Raw genomic sequence first — 17,004 nt, 5'->3', positions numbered from 1 at the left:
AGGTTTCAATCAGGCATTAGGAACCAGCGATAATCGCGATTAGTGCGACTTTTTTTATTGCAACGCGGGCATTGATAATAGGGGGAAGTTGTGATTACGACTGTTTCCATTTAGTTTTAGTGAGGAACACCTACTTTGCACGTCATTAGCGATAAATATCGCTGACAAGCAAAGTGGCAAAAAAAACGGACGCTGTTGCCAGTAAACTGTCGCTAACAGCTGTTAGCGACAGCTTGCTAATAGGGCGATAAAAATATCGCCGCTTTAGTGGCAAAAAGTGCCGCTAAAGCGGCAATATTCCCCTTGATAATATGCCCCAAAATGTGTACAGTGACTGTGTGTTACCGAATGTGGTCTTTTTAAACCATACTGCTTATATTTTGAAAAGATATAAGCAATGGGCACTGAAACAGGTCCCTTCCGGGCCCTGTAGTCATGGCCTTACATTTCATGCAAAAGCACTCACTAATTCCAGAATAATGAGTGTAAAAGGAAAAAGGTAACCATGGTGTTCCTGCTTACATTTGACATGCTTTACTTAATCTTGTTTTCCCTATGAGTGTTTGCTTTTTCTAGGTTGGTAATTTTTTTTAGGCAGCATATTGCTCTTGTCTAGTGTGTAATTAGAATTGAGTCACATCCAGGTGTTTATAGCGGGTCAGTGCAGTGCAAGTTTCTCTAAGTGGGGCAGTATGGTGTTCAGTGGGGGAGAGGATGTGGCGCTATGGTCAGAGCTGCTGAAGTGGAACTGGTGAACCAGGTTCAGCCTTAATGACCAGGCTTCCAGACAACTCTCCTGAGGGAGCAAATTCCTGTGCTACACCTTAGAAGGCGCCGCAAGATCTTAAAAGCCCTGGTGTCTTAGCACCAGCAGGTGGACCCTATCGGTGCCAAGTGTGGATTAACCTTGAAGGCCTGTCCACCACTATCCATGAAGTTCACCTCCAGTCTTGGGGACAGACCTATGAAGCAGCACACCATAGAGTGGCAGTGACTCTGTCACTGAGGTCACAGGACCCTTGAGCAGGGAGGCTCTAGGGCAGTGCGACCACACAGGGCACTAACTTCAGGTGGGGGCGTCATGTTTGTAAGTATAATATGGTTTTAAAAGCACTTGCTGCCTCCTTCCTGGCCTCCAACATTTTTGTGCAACAATAAAAATGTCTTGATAATTCCAGTGAATAATGTTCTTAGTAGAGAGAGATGGTGTTTTGTCTAGTGGAAGGTTTGACTCATGAAAAGAAATGGCAGAGGTGTAATGTGCATGCTGCTAAGAACATGTGCCATGCAGATCACAAAGTGCGCATAATGTCAATAGGTCAGTGGGTCACTGCTTTTGTCAGAAAGACCCTATTGTTAATTGCAGTTAATAAGTTAAAATCCTAACATAGAACAGTGAGCTATTAACTGTCATGTAAGAGCTGCATGCAAACTCCAAGGTATAAATTAGAGCGTTATGTTTTTTTCCCCAGTCTTCGATTATCCTAATGTTGCAAAAAAAGGGTTCATTTGGGTAGAAATCAATTCTGATTATCAAAGAGAACCCCCAACCATGGTATTATGTTTTTAATTCTGAGTTTGTGTTTCTGCAGACCAATCACTATTAAACTATGCTGCCTACTAGTATGGTTGTCATGTGACTCCTACACTTTGTAGTCCTTTGTCTTATGTAACATTTCCTACACAGTGATTTACACACATATGAATGACTGTCTCTGTGTAATATGTGTGATGTAAAGTGCTCTGACACCCTACACTGGTATTAGTGGTGCTGTACATTTTCTGATACTTTATTATTTTGAAATTTGTACACATGCTAAAAGTCTCTGCAAAATGTTTTCCTTATTAGTACTAGTGGAATATACAACTGCAGCAATGAGAAAGGTGACCAGTCAACCTTTGCAAAGGGCCCTCCACTTCACAGCAGCACAAGTCACATTGTTTAGCAACTTTTGATGTGTTTGAGCTATAAACAATTTACTAGTTAAAATCATCCGATTATGCAGCAGATGATGTATTATGTGGCAAATATGTCAAAGCCATAGTTATGTGGAAAACATTTGCAAACTAGGATATTTTGCCATTCATGTTTGAACTGCTCTTGTGGAAAAAGGGAGGAGAAGTGCTGATGACAGAAACTCCATGGCTGGGAGACAAATGGCTTGCGATTCCACTTTTAAGGATATTTGGGACATTCTGTGATTGGAAACAAATCTCACTTTGTGAATGTATTTTAATGTCAATAACACATATTTAACCTAAAATAAACATGTGTATCTATTGGTTAAATTAAATAATGTAATAAGCTGTAACCGGTTAGTGAAATGGGAAACGAATACAAAAAATTGGGATATTTTGCTCTTTCTGCCACACCTCTCACTCCGCCCACTGACCCAATCCATTGGTTATTCCCGCCCTCTGATTCTCCTCCCACAGTTTCCCTACTTTTTTCCCACCAATTCGACCACTGCCTGGCACTAACATGCATTAGAGACAACTGTGGGCTTTTACCACTGGGTCTCTTAGAGAATGACACCTCAGGTCCATACACCGGGGCTACACAGCACGTTTCTGGGTTCTCCGCACAACGTGTTTGCTATTTGACACCAGACTTCTGCAGCTTGTGTTGAGGAAATTAAACATCCCCTTGTGCTTGTATAAAACATAGCTGCCAAATGGCATTGGCACCATGTCGTGTCCATTCGTAGCTTTTATCCAGCAACACTTTGCATGCTGGAATGTTTAACCCCTTACTTAGATGGTCACAGCACAACTCCCAGAATGCAAGGTGCTGTTGGCTTAAAATCCACGCCTGGCTGGCGGTGTCACTCGTGACGATAGAGCCATTTGAAGGCAATGGTGAATCTGTAATTTAGCAGGCGTGCCTATACTCTTAGTACATTGTAAATACCGCCAGTGTTGACACACTGAGGTCTGAGGCCTCTGTTTGTTATGAAGTAAGGCCCAGTCTGGTGGTTCAGGTCAGTCCTTGTGAGGGAAGCTGCTGAACTTGTTTTTACCATGCCCTTTGAAAGTGTTTTCACCTTGATGCAAGAAGAAAGTTGGATTGTTTTACAAAACATGCTTGATTTTTGTATATTGCTGGACTGGTGATTGCTTTATTTTGCAATTTGAAAGTTTTTGCATTTTTTCTTTTGCTTTACCAACTACAGTTTGAATAGATTGTCATTAGGTACTTGCTGATATGGTTTGTTTTTATTCTACATGCAGTGTTATATATGGTGTTGCTTGCACTTGTCTGTAATACGTGTACCTTAAATCTTGTATTTAGCATTGTTTACACTACAGAAATGATAAATTAGAACAGACAAACATCTGCATCAATGTTCTGAAGCTTCCAAACAGTTTTCTTCCTCAGCCTTGTTTGCCTGCCTGTTTTGCAGTGCTTACTAACAAAGACATTATGATTAAAATTGCTTCCTCAGTTCACATTATTATCATGCACAACCCTTGACAGTCGCTAGTGTGTGGCATGCAGACAATTCACCAGTCTATTTCTCTTGAACTTTCGCAGGATACTGAGTTATAGTTTGTGTACTTCTCATGTGTATTGTCAGTCGAGTTTTTATGGAATTTCAGGTTTGGGTTGGTCTTTCAAAGTTTCAAGGTATTGTCAATTCTATTTCAGACCCTTCATAGTTGTTCTTTGTTCTTCAGCCAAAGGCAGTTCCTGAGACAATAGGATCACTCCATGGCATTGTTCTGATTGCTGCCTCAGTTAAATAATCCGTTTTTGACAGTATTCATACAAATGGCTTAGCTTGCATGTTAAGAGTGTTTCCCACTTTCTCATTGGAACTTAGAGAAAGACAATATAGAGGCATTTCATTTAAATGTTGGAGGTTTCAAATCAAAATATGCCAGATTTCTTGGCGATAGGGCAAAGTGGTAGATGGTGGGCCGGGGGAGGGGGGGCCCCCTCCATGTGCTTTGCAGGGGGGCCCCCTCAAGTTTCGTTACGCCACTGGATGCATTGCAGCATTGTGAGTGGATTAGCGGAGAGAGCCTGTGTGGTTCCTGCTTCCACCCACAGGAAGAGGAAAAGGAGGCTGAAGGGACCGAAGGGGAGAGCCGACCGGCCTGCTGGCCAACAGCAAAAGGTAAGTGGAGTTTTTAGATTGTTTTCGCTCCCCGCTCCCAGCACCTCCGTCCTCTGCCAGCAGTCACTGGTACAAGTGTATGAAAAGATGCACCCTCCTCTACTACGATTAATGCAACTAATTGGCAAGAATAGACAATATAAAACAAGTTAAATTGTGTGGATGCTGGTGTTTGACACGAACGTTTACATTGTCTGCCATCTTTTCTCTGTAAAGTGCACAGTACCGAATTACCTTAAGCTGCTCAACCAAAATCCCAGTAGTTTTTATGACAAGACATAGGCTGCTGTGGCACATCCAGGAGATGTCAGCTGCTGTTAGCACAGGAGACTGTTGTTGGTTCATGGCTCCATGAACAAACTGCAAGGACACCAGTCACATAACAAGTACAGTGGCTGATAGCCATACAATTCTGATAGAAGCAAAAACAAGGGGCGTTAAAGTGCAGTCCTAGTGTGACTGGGGAATTGAGAGGAATATATATATTTTTTTAATTAGTTTCTAACATTTCAGAAGTATTTGTGAACTAACTGCAGGAGCTCTTTCAGTCGCTCCTAGGTGAACTCACAGAGGTCGAAACAATCATGCTGCTCTAAGGAAGCAGAATGCTGTCTCTTAAACTGCCTGATAACTCAAGTACCATTAGCTGTCCTGGGGGTTGACCTAAAAAGTGAATGACATTGGGAGCCAGACCAATGGATCAAGAGGGCAGAGCCATTGCTCTATGCAATGTATGAAATCCTGTGGGATGAGTCAAAATGGGATCGACAACATCTCCAGCCAGTGGCTCAAGGAGGATGTACCAAAGCTTTTTGCATGAAAGATGCATTAGTTTCCCTGCACCAGACTGCAATACCGTTGCACCACTATGGATGCGCCATATTTGCAATACAGCGCACCATAAAAGAAGGATTGACAGATGCGTTCTGATGCATCTGTTGGCCCAAAAGTCACGCATTGCTGGAGTTGTGTTGTAAGCACGACGCAACTTCAGAAATGCATCGGGAGGCCTATACTCATTGTACTGCATCACTCCTTATGCCTGCATCAAGCCGGTGTAAGATTTTGATGCTGTGGTGTCCTAGATGTCGCGCAGTAAAATCTTGTTGATTTCACAGAGCCACTTTTACAAGGCTTTCCTGCGTGGGAACGCCCACCCTGCATACATTATACCTGGTGGAGGTATAATGTGAGGCAGGGCTTGTAGGAAACTGGCTCTATATATACTACACCAAAATGAGGTATAGTTCGTATAGAGTCCAGGTGACCCCAGAGGTAGGTTGAGGTTAAAGTTAGATATAACCTTACTCTCTATTTGTGGTAGAGTGGTCAAGCAGTAAGGCAGTATCAGAGGACAGTGTTAAGCATTTAATGTATACACTCAGTCAGCAAATGTATTCACACACTCAAAAACTGAACTCTAGGCCAATTGTGTTTGTATAAAAATATATACAGTTGTTTTATTTTTAGAACCAAGCAAGCCTGGCACAGGTAAGCATTAAATACTTTCAGTAATAAGTTGCTGAATATAGAACAGTCTGATGCAATGCAATAGAACTTGTACTTTGTTTGATTTACAGGGGATTCAGCAGGTTGCAACACTTAGCAAATACAGTTCATTGGAATGAATAGGATTTTTCAGTAAATTACAGGTAAGTTTCTTTTTACGTTACTTTTCTAACTCAGTGCTGGATACCTAGATTCAGCACTGGGGCATATCCTGTGAGCAGGTAAGTAATTACGTTCTGGTTATTCGCATGATTTTTGAAGAATAGCTTTAGATTTCAAAACTCCACACTTAGAAACTTTTTGAAGCAAATTGTCAATGTTATCCTATAGAAGAAAAACAGGTTATCGGTTCACATGTAAGTAATCGACTGTGGGAGTTGAGGTTCTGGGGTTAGACTCAGGGGTACCCCAGGGTCAGTGATGCACAGTTGTTGCACCCTCAGTGCCATTAGGGCGGCCGGGTGCAGAGTGTTGAGGCCCAAAGTTATCCAATAGGGGTTTGGGGGCCTCCAGTTGGTGGCTGCTGGAAAGCAGGCCACTGGATTGTGGGAGCAAAGCTCCTAGGGTTAACCCCTTCAGTGCCACGCCCTTTCCCCCTCCTGTGCCGGGCGTTGCACTAGTGGGTGGGGCTCATGACAAGATAGTCTCGTCATGGGCACAGCGCAACCGTGCTCCATGACGAGACTATCTCGTCATGGGCACTGAAGAGGTTAAGGTCAGGGCAAATGGGGAAACAAAGTAGAACAAAAGGTGCACCCTCAGCGCCACTGGGGCGGCCGGGTGCAGAGTGCTGTTCCGACGTCAGACGCCCTCTTGTTTTCTATGGAGAACCTCCGGTTTGCAAAAGCACTGCAGGCAGGGAGATGAAGGACTTCTGGGTGCGACCACCACTTGGAGAGGTAAGTGGGAAGTTAAGGGTTGGTTAGGCACTGTCAGTTTGGGCACACAAGACCGTGGGGTGTCCTTCTGGATTTAGACTGCAGGTGTCGGCTGGAGGGTTGAGGCAGGTCAGGGGTCACCGGATCACGGGTCAGGATCGCCGGGGTGACCTCCTTGTGGTGTTTTTCCACTCAAGCTCGGGCCGGGTTCAATGGGTGCAGAGTGGGCTGGATTTGCAGTCTCTGACTGCTGCCAGAGGTTGCAGTTTGAACAAATACGGTGTTCACATAAGAAGCAGTCTTTGGAAGTGAAGGCAGGCAGGTCCTCTGGGGTTTTCAAGGTTGCTGGCTGCAGGACACACCGGGATTTCACAGCTGCAGGTTCGAGGGGAGACAGGCCGGTAGGGTTAGGGCCAAGTCAGCGGGCGTCTTCCTCTTGTTAGCTGGCTGCACGGCTGTTCTGTCCTTCTTCTTCTTTTCTTCTTGTTGTCAGGCTGGATCTGGGAAAGCAAGGTTCAGGGTTCCCCCTAAATACTAGATTTAGGGGCGTTAGAGGTAGGCAAAAGGCAGGGACCAATGGGTCCCTTCCCTGGGGTGGGTACACCCCCTATCGTGCCACCCTACAGAGGGAGGGGCATAAACACCCCAGGTGCATCACTGGTCAGATTGACTTTGAGGCTTCTCCTTATAGGAAAGTGGGTTTCTGCTGCAGATTTCTCATGCACTATGACTTGATGTATCCTGGGTCCCTGCCAATCAGGTTCCCAGAGTATGTGCTTTTTCACAAAACTGTACATTTCTACTTACAATTAACACCTCTCTGACCACAAGTACGTCCCTTGTAAAAGGTACCATGGGTACCAAGGGCACTGTGACCAAGGTAGGCCTCTAAGGGCTGCAGCACATATTGTGCCACTCTTAGAGGTCCTTTACCTTAACACACACACTGCCATTGCTGGCTGTTTGTTTTGGTGCAGAGAAATGTGTAAAGTTGACATGGTACACATACATGTGTGCCATGCCTGCAACCCACTGCCTAGGTTACAGTTGCATGAGCAGTGTACCCCTACAGTGTCTAAGTCCATTCTTGAACATTGTAAGTGCAGTAAAGCCATAAAGAGTATGTGGTCTGGGAGTTTGTCATTACCAACTCCACAGCACCATAATGGCTTTACTGAATTCTGCGAAGTTTGGTAGCAAACCTCTCAGCATAATAAACCCACACTGAGACCAGTGTGGAATTGATCACACAATGCACTCAGAGGGCATCTTGGAGATGCTGCCTGAAAAACAACCAACCTTTGTTGGGTTCACTGACTGGTAAACACCAGCCTGCCACCACAATACAAATTTCTGGACCCCTGGGGTGGGATCTGTTGCTCCATGACCCCAGAAACAAAGCCTTTCCTGGGCAGAGGTGTTCACAACTCCCACAGGTCAGGAAGAGTCATCTGTGGCAGGGGAGCTTCAAGGCCCTGGCTGCCTTTGAAATGCAGCCCTCAGCCTCCCCAGCTATCAGGAGCAGGCCCCCTACCTGTCACACCGCCTTTTGGTCAGGAAAACTTAGAACAGCCCAGAAGGTGTGCCCACCTCTGCCAACCCCAACCCTCAGTCCGGGGAGGCGATGTGATGCCCACTCTTCAGTGCCCATCATCTTGCAGATGGCAGGCACTCTCCAATCAGGATTAGGGATCGTGCTCAATCCCCCACATGGGGTGAGCACGCCAATGGTGTAGTCACCTAAAGGTCAGTAGCCTATTGGCTACTAAGCCAAGACCCCTAAAACGCCCCTAAATACATTATTTAGGGAGCAGCCCTTAACCCAGAAGGCAGATTCATGCAAACTACGAAGAAGAAGGATGGGAGAAGTCACACAACAGATGAGAATACAGAGAAGAACTGACTTGGCCTTAGCCGACTGGCCTGTCTGCAGTTTCTGGGGGTCCTGAGCCAAAAGTCAACATCTCCTGCAGCTAGCGAACTCCAAAACCCCTGGGAGGACTGACTGCCTTCACCAAAGACCCAATCTCCTGCAAACCTCAGCTCTGTTCAAGAGAAACTCTAAAGACAGACTCTGATCCTGCTGAGGACAAACACACCTGACGCTTGGAACCACCACTGCACCTGTCACCTATGGCCTGAGTTCAAGTGCCCCACCGGTCCCAGCAAGGTCCCCCAGCACTACAGAGTCTGAGTCCACTCTGGGTTGACCACTCCAGGGCACCCCAATGCCTCCTGCAGCCTCTGCTAGGAGAACCTCCAATCTCAAGTGCCCTGGTAAGGTGAAATCTAACCTCAAAAGGCACCCCTGCATCCGGCCGCACTGAGACCTGGAGAAGAAGACCTGAGGTGCAAATATGTCCCTGAGCCCTCCAACTGACCTGCCCTGCTGTTGGTTTGACCCAGAAGACTTCCTGTACCGGGCGCTCAGCCAAAATCTAAAACCAGCAACCACCGTAGGATTGCATTGCGCTCTCGACCCCTCCTGAGCACCCTACACCCGGCCGCCCTAGTGATTCTGGTGGTGTGGACTTGGTGCTGACTGGGGACCCTCTTTTCCCTCACCTTGACCCTAGGAGGTAGGCTCCCGAGACCGAGTGGCCTGCCCGTGAGCAGTCTCCACCCGAGGTGCCCCTAGCCCCATTGGCTAACATTGACATCCTGCTCTCTGCACTCGGATAACCTAGTGCTGCTGGAGGCACGATTTGAGTGCCTAACTGGACCTTGGGGAACCTTTGTCCTAACATCTAAAACTCCCATTTGTAAGATGTTTACTTACCTTTTAGACCGATAACCATTGTTCTCCCATGGGAATCCATGTTATAAGTTTTGGACCTAAAATTGTTCTAAAAGTGTGGAACTGTTAATGTCCTTGAACAGTCTTGCATGTGAAAGTACATTTGATTTACTAGTGCCAAGTCCTGTTTGGTTCTAAAATAAAAAAAAAAGTATACCTTTTTTATACTTACATGATTGGTCTGGATTCTGTCTCTGAGTGTGTGTATCAATCCTGGATTCAGTGAATACAATAAATGCTTAACACAACCTCTGGATAAGCCTAACTGCTTTCCCACACTGCCACAAATAGAGCTATTAGTACTTACCTAATCTAGCCTCTGCTATACCTCTGGGGACTTTCTGGACTCTGTGCACACTATACCTTACTTTGGTATAGAATATACCAAGGCAGCTTCCTACACTTCTGCAACCTTCTTCTCCACAGCAGCAAATTTGTTTCAGCAGTCCTTCTCCAAAGAGGTATCTGACCTCATGGAATTGTATTTAGCTACAGCTCTCTGCCTTGTCCCGCTAGAGATTTTTGTCTTCCATTTTGAGTACTAAGTCCGAACATAGAAATCTTCACCTCACATTTGACTCAAGACCACCTAACAATCAAGCTCTCTGTTTGAACACTGCCTAACACCTTGCCCTGCTGAACTATACCTTCTGAGACAATTTTTCTCATAATTTCTTCTAATTCCAAAGGTAAGCACTGACCAAGGCCAATTCCCTTCTTGTATCCGAACTGCGCTCCATTGCAGTCGCCATATTTTTCAACTTTGGCCTAGTCTTGTGCGACTAAATATATCTGGGTCTCTATTAGGAGTTTTTGAACTTTTAGGCTCTAGTTTTCACCCAAAAAGCTTAATATTCATTTCTGCACTTTTTCTGATTGGATTCTTGTCCTGTTGGTGTCAAATATTTTATTAAAATGTAGTCTATTTTCCAAATGGGTTTGGGACTTTTCTTGTGTTGTGCTTTTACTTTTTTACTGCTGGTGTGCAGCACAAATACTTTACACATTGCCTCTAAGTTTAGCCTGACTACTTTTTCTGCCAAGCTACCGTGGGTTAAGCAGAGGTTAATTTAGTGACTTTTTGTGGTTCACCCTGCATGGGAATGTGGCTGTTGCTTGACCTGATCTCACACACTGGTCATCCATTAAACCCAATTCCCCACAAATAATCCACAGTAGAGGAATCCTTAAACGGTTTAATGGACTGTGCAATCAGTACGTGGTTGGTGCTACTGGTATAATGTTGCTTGTAAAAAAAGCATATCCTTGGATGATCATATATGCATTGGCAAAGTCAATAGTTCTTGCTTGTAACTGAAGTAAAATATGCTTCCCTTCATGCTCTCACTCATCCATCTGCCTAAACACCAGGGTCTAGATTAATTAACATTTTACTCAACAAAACACAGCAAGGTAACTTGGAGAGCTAGGAGAGTGCAGAAATACGCCATACCTACTAAGATATGGTACACTGATACTTTTCCATTGCAATGGTGCACTTCAGACAACCTAACTCCAATGCAGGCACCCTTGAAAAATTGTATAAGGGTATCTACATCATGAGCAGGATTGCTTTTGTGCAGAAAGGCATACCTTCCTGCATAAAAACAATCCTTAGAGGCATATCCCTCTTCCGCGGGGAGACTTTAACTTCAGAGCGAGGTGACCCATCTCATTCATAGAGAGTAATTCTCTACACTTTGGTTTATCCCATGTCCCACGAGAGCTGTTTACAGACTGGAATTTTTACTGACATACTAGGTTTTATCTTTCTACTTGCCCAGTCGTATATTGAGACTATATTCATTTTTAAAAATGGGCTGTTTATATTTGTGGTCTTAGACACACTCACGTTTTTGCGCGTCAGCTTGATCCGATTCTCCTTTATACTTACAGCACTTTGGACCTTTTGAAAAGTCCTCATATACTGATTTCGCCTTGTGATTGCAGGTTATCCCATACAAGCCGGGATGGAAATACAACCGGCGGAGTGGTGAGTCCTACGGGATTGTTACTGCTTCACACAGAGATGTTAGCTCAGTTGAATTCACGATTAACCATTGACACCTACCCCCTTACTCCATGTCTTACAGATCGATTTTTATGAGGTTTTGCGCCATAGAGGTAGGAATTAGATCTTAGGCCTTTAGTCACAATTGACTCTTTGTCCAGTACATTTGCTTTGTATATTCACATCACGCATTTCTCTCGCTATTTTTCCTTCACTCCCTTATTCTATCTCTCCTCTCCATTTCCTTCTGTATTATTATTATGTTTGAGAATTGTTAAAGTATACCATAATGACTGTTGAAAAACAGAATGTGCGCACTCGATGTCATCAATGTAAATGTGAGTTAAAAATGGTCGTAGGTGCAGGCGAGTAGATCCCCCTGAGTCGGGATATAGATATCAGACTTGTAAGAACGTTCCTAGATAGGATAGTGTCACTCGTGCTGCACTCAGGATGAAGAACAATTTGTCGTTTTCAATAAAGTAATTCAAACAAAAAGTTGATTCATAGTCAATTGATTTTATTAGACCGTTCTTGGCTAATCGCTCAGAATTTTGTACATTCTGTAGATTAGGTATAACATTTATCTGAATGCCCAATGCATTTCGGGCTGTCAGAGCCCTTCTTCAGGGGCAGCACTCTGAAAGGAAAATGCCAGGAATCAGCCTGGATATTAAAGCAATCAAAATAAACTGTAAACTAAACAAGACATTGTGTGAGGATGTTTGGTCATAAAAAGGTTAAGAACAGAATTCCCTGTGCTGAGATTAGAAGCCTAAGTGGTTGTGAATAACATGCTGACCGAGAGGTAGCGAAAAGAGTGTGAATTATCCCGGAGTGGTAGTGGATAACTACATTGCATATGTGCTGAAGAGCAATATACCTGTGCAACAAGTGGCGAAGCAAAGTCTCCACCAACTGCTAGCATCACTCATTGGGATGGAGGGGTAATAGTTCTGTGGAAAGCATGAAAGTGACTAAAACAATACATTTCTTGGTCACTGCTCGGAGAGAAGTAGCAAATACACTAGAGTGGGTCAGCAATTTACTTCAACATGCAGCACACACCATCCTACTGTGTATGCGTACATGTCATAAAGTTTGGACGCAATGGCATGATATTGCTGTTTTTTGGTCATCACAGGCACTAACACTGCTGGAGCCTGTAGTCCCAGGGCAAGAGCAGTGCCACTAGGGTAGATAGACACTAGCAGGGATGGTTTCTTCTGGGGCACTGGCCAATAACAGTGCACCTCTGTTTCAGTTCATGTAGGTTGTTGAAATGGGTTGGGTCTCGCTGGCTTTGCGTCCCGCCACGCACTTCCGATTGTCATGCTGTCAGAACCAGCTCCTCTCCTTCAACACTTCCTTCCAGCTCATTATTTGTAGCTTAGGGTACACACAGTATGTCAAAGACCACTATCCCTCTTACTTATGCACCTCTATTTCCATGTCTTTTTACTCCCCATACATGCATCATTTTTCTCTATGTCTTGCCTGCCTCATCTGCCCATTTTCTTCTTCTTTTTTCTTCTCAGTACCTCCCTGGATGCTACATGTTTCTCGTAATCTTAGTCCCATTGCTGGCAGTCCTTCAGTTGAACGTGCATTGTTTATCAGTCTGCGCCTATTCCTTTTAATTATAGCCCTAGTTCTCCAAATGTGCAGTGCACTGGGACCTTGTAGTTCAGTGGGCCTTATACCAATGAATAAGTAAATCAAATATTTAATTATTCAAAAAGTACCTGTCCAGCCTCAACTTCTAATTTTATAAGGTAAAAAGCATTTTAGTTCCTGTACATCAAAATACTAAAAATAACATTTCAAATGCACATAATTGAAGTTTGGGACTATTCCAGCCTCTCTCATTTTGGAGATATGTGTGAGAAGATCTCTCAGTGTTGATCTTTGTAAAGGCCTTTACAACAGTCTTGGTCACAGAATCCTCCGTGTATTACCACTTTCTATTGTGTTTGTCATGATGTTTACAGTGTAAACACACTTCCTATTGTATTTGTCCACAATGTAAAACCAATTTGTTAGAGTTTTCGCATGTAAAATCACCTCCTACTTTATTTGCCACAGGGTCTGCATTAACAATGGCTCTGCAAGTTATGAGCAAATGAACTTCTTCATAGGTGGTTGGGTTAACAAACAGTTGCCAATCAAATGCCAGTAAAGAAGATGAACAAAGGCACAGGGCCAGAGCACTGGAATCCCTTAACTAATGGGTACCAAGAGCACATCTTTAGACTTGACCTTTGTGATAGTAAGCTCAATATTACTCAGAAGTTGGTGTGCGTTAGAAACCACAACCTCCATTAAATACAAAATAATGAAGCAGTGACCAAATACTGCTTGCACTTTTAAAAAGAGAATGTATTTTCATTCACCGACAACCAAAACCTAAACATAAAATGATACATCTTCACAATGCATACAAGACCTCTACAGCCCATAATGAACATAAGTGTAATAATGTCTCCAGTGCTAAATAAGGTTAAGCCCTTTCCTTTGATGTTTGTCGTGAATTTCACAAAGCAAAAAGTATTTCTATTATATTTGTAAAGACCCTTGTTATTGTCGCTGTCAGAGATTTCACAATGAAAAACCTCTTTCCATTGAGTTATCCTAGAGTTCACAATAAACAGCCACATCTTCCTGTGTTTGTCATTGGGCTACAGCATCAAAGCCCTATTCTACTGTATCTGAGACCGCATCTGTGTTAACAATGTCCGTGTTAGATATGAGCTACTTAAAGATCGGTTAATGCAACTGCTTCCCAATCACGTCTGCTATACATGCTTTCACACATGACGTTTCATTAAAATGGCTATTTAGGGTGGAAATGTATGGAAATGGTGGATGCAAAACCTGAGGTGAGGGTGTCCAATGGTGATAAGCTTGGGGAGAGTGATGTACCTGCTGCTGTTGTGGAGTCTGTCTCAGCATCCATTTGAAGTTCATCATTCACTTCTCTTTGCTAGACCCTCCTCTCTCAGCTGGCGCTCCTCATTCTTTACTGCTTATCTATCATGTTTGATCCCTGAGTCCTTATGCCTTAATCCTCACGCCTCATCCCTCAGCACTCATCCCTCTCTCGTCACTCCTCATCCCTGAGGTCTTAAGCCTCATTCCTCCCACCTCATCCCTCAGCACTCACCCCTCTCTCGTCACTCCTCATCCCTGAGGTCTTAAGCCTCATTCCTCCCACCTCATCCCTCCGCACTCACCCCTCTCTCGTCACTCCTCATCCCTGAGGTTTTATGCCTTAATCCTCACGCCTCATCCCTCCGCACTCACCCCTCTCTCGTCACTCCTCATCCCTGAGGTCCTAAGCCTCATTCCTCCCACCTCATCCCTCCGCACTCACCCCTCTCTCGTCACTCCTCATCCCTGAGGTCTTAAGCCTCATTCCTCCCACCTCATCCCTCCGCACTCACCCCTCTCTCGTCACTCCTCATCCCTGAGGTCTTATGCCTTAATCCTCACGCCTCATCCCTCCGCACTCACCCCTCTCTCGTCACTCCTCATCCCTGAGGTCTTAAGCCTCATTCCTCCCACCTCATCCCTCCGCACTCACCCCTCTCTCGTCACTCCTCATCCCTGAGGTCTTATGCCTTAATCCTCACGCCTCATCCCTCCGCACTCACCCCTCTCTCGTCACTCCTCATCCCTGAGGTCTTAAGCCTCATTCCTCCCACCTCATCCCTCCGCACTCACCCCTCTCTCGTCACTCCTCATCCCTGAGGTCTTAAGCCTCATTCCTCCCACCTCATCCCTCCGCACTCACCCCTCTCTCGTCACTCCTCATCCCTGAGGTCTTAAGCCTCATTCCTCCCACCTCATCCCTCAGCACTCACCCCTCTCTCGTCACTCCTCATCCCTGAGGTCTTATGCCTTAATCCTCACGCCTCATCCCTCCGCACTCACCCCTCTCTCGTCACTCCTCATCCCTGAGGTCTTAAGCCTCATTCCTTCCACCTCATCCCTCTGCACTCACCCCTCTCTCGTCACTCCTCATCCCTGAGGTCTTAAGCCTCATTCCTCCCACCTCATCCCTCCGCACTCACCCCTCTCTCGTCACTCCTCATCCCTGAGGTCTTATGCCTTAATCCTCACGCCTCATCCCTCCGCACTCACCCCTCTCTCGTCACTCCTCATCCCTGAGGTCTTAAGCCTCATTCCTCCCACCTCATCCCTCCGCACTCACCCCTCTCTCGTCACTCCTCATCCCTGAGGTCTTATGCCTTAATCCTCACGCCTCATCCCTCCGCACTCACCCCTCTCTCGTCACTCCTCATCCCTGAGGTCTTAAGCCTCATTCCTCCACCTCATCCCTCCGCACTCACCCCTCTCTCGTCACTCCTCATCCCTGAGGTCTTAAGCCTCATTCCTCCCACCTCATCCCTCCGCACTCACCCCTCTCTCGTCACTCCTCATCCCTGAGGTCTTAAGCCTCATTCCTCCCACCTCATCCCTCAGCACTCATCCCTCTCTCGTCACTCCTCGCCCCTTCAATTAGTGTCTACTTTGTAAGCAAAAAATCCTTTATTGCAACAAAACATCACAATCCTTTTTGAGGTAGAAACATTTGCTAAGGTTTGCGTAAATCTGTGAATATTTCAGTGCCAGGTACTTTTAAATAATTGAGCGTGTGTACTAGAGCAGGCTTCCAATGCTGGGCTGAATACTCTCCCCAATCTGCTGATCGATAAGACATACCAAGCAACTAGACTTATACTTTGAGCAAACCGACAAAAAGCTAAAGGGGCTTGAAATGATTGTTCCCCCTGAGTTCGTTCAAAAGTCACACATGCAGGCACGCAGCCTGATGGCCACACTCCCGCGAAGACGAGAGACTTACCTTACACACTGGCCTCGCGACGCTGACTTCACACGAGCTCAGCAATTGTTGGTCTGGGAACTCGTTTCGTCTTCAACTCTCACTGCTTTCTGATATTTACCACCCCGAGCAGCACCGGAAACTACTTCCTACTTTATAAATTGCTCAAGTAAGTTCCTGTTTCTGCAGCTGTTTTAAAAATTACAGCTACGGCACACCCATGCAGTCAGGCGATGCAAGTCGTGTTCTAGGGTTATGGCTTTAATCCTCAGTGACTGAAGGTCAGAGTGAATATTGATCAGCACTTCCTGCGATTCAAAATGCCAATTGCATAAAAAGGCCTTCTATTCTTTAGAACCGTCTCGTCTCCAATTCGCCTTCTGAACATTGCGAGCTTTATACACCCCCTCTCATGTTGAAGACAATTTTCATTTAAGATTTTCCCAAATCACATACACATGCCCATGATGTGCCACACAATACAAATGATACATAGACATTGACGTATGTGCAATAAGCACCATTGCCAGTGGGTGTGAAAATGGGCACGAGAGCACACAACGCTGAAAAAGGTTTTCAAAGACCACCATCAGTAAATGTCACCATTTTGAAACGTGAAGTTTCCTAGCATCTGCCTCCGTGTGTCCAGCACCTCTACCCACAGTTTAGAAAGGCCCGCACGTGCCTTCTTTAAATAGGTAAATGTAAATGTAAATGCTGTAGACACTGGGGAACCCGTCCTGGCTATCCCTGTGAGATGGTCCCTTTCTGGGTATCTCCAAGGTGAAACCAGGCATCCCCGGCGTCTGTGGGGGGCCGTTGTAGAGATGAGGCAAGCTTAA

The 17,004-nt window shown here is 45.2% G+C and overlaps 1 protein-coding gene across 1 annotated transcript in view; it reads right to left on the bottom strand.

Annotated features, from left to right (window-relative positions):
- LOC146854047 (C-type lectin-like) overlaps positions 1-16,316 on the bottom strand; it is a 132,034-nt gene extending 115,718 nt beyond the window's left edge. Inside the window, exon 1 of the mRNA XM_085650491.1 lies at positions 16,184-16,316. The gene's annotated coding sequence lies outside the window, so the exon portion shown is untranslated. The remainder of the gene's footprint in view (positions 1-16,183) is intronic.
- Between the last annotated feature and the right edge of the window lie 688 nt (positions 16,317-17,004).

This window comes from Triturus cristatus, chromosome 4_1 (genome assembly GCF_964204655.1).
Source record: "Triturus cristatus chromosome 4_1, aTriCri1.1, whole genome shotgun sequence".
In the NCBI taxonomy this organism is placed as follows: Eukaryota; Metazoa; Chordata; class Amphibia; order Caudata; family Salamandridae; genus Triturus; species Triturus cristatus.
Note: the sequence above shows the minus strand (reverse complement) of the source record. Positions and strands in the feature narration are given on the sequence as shown.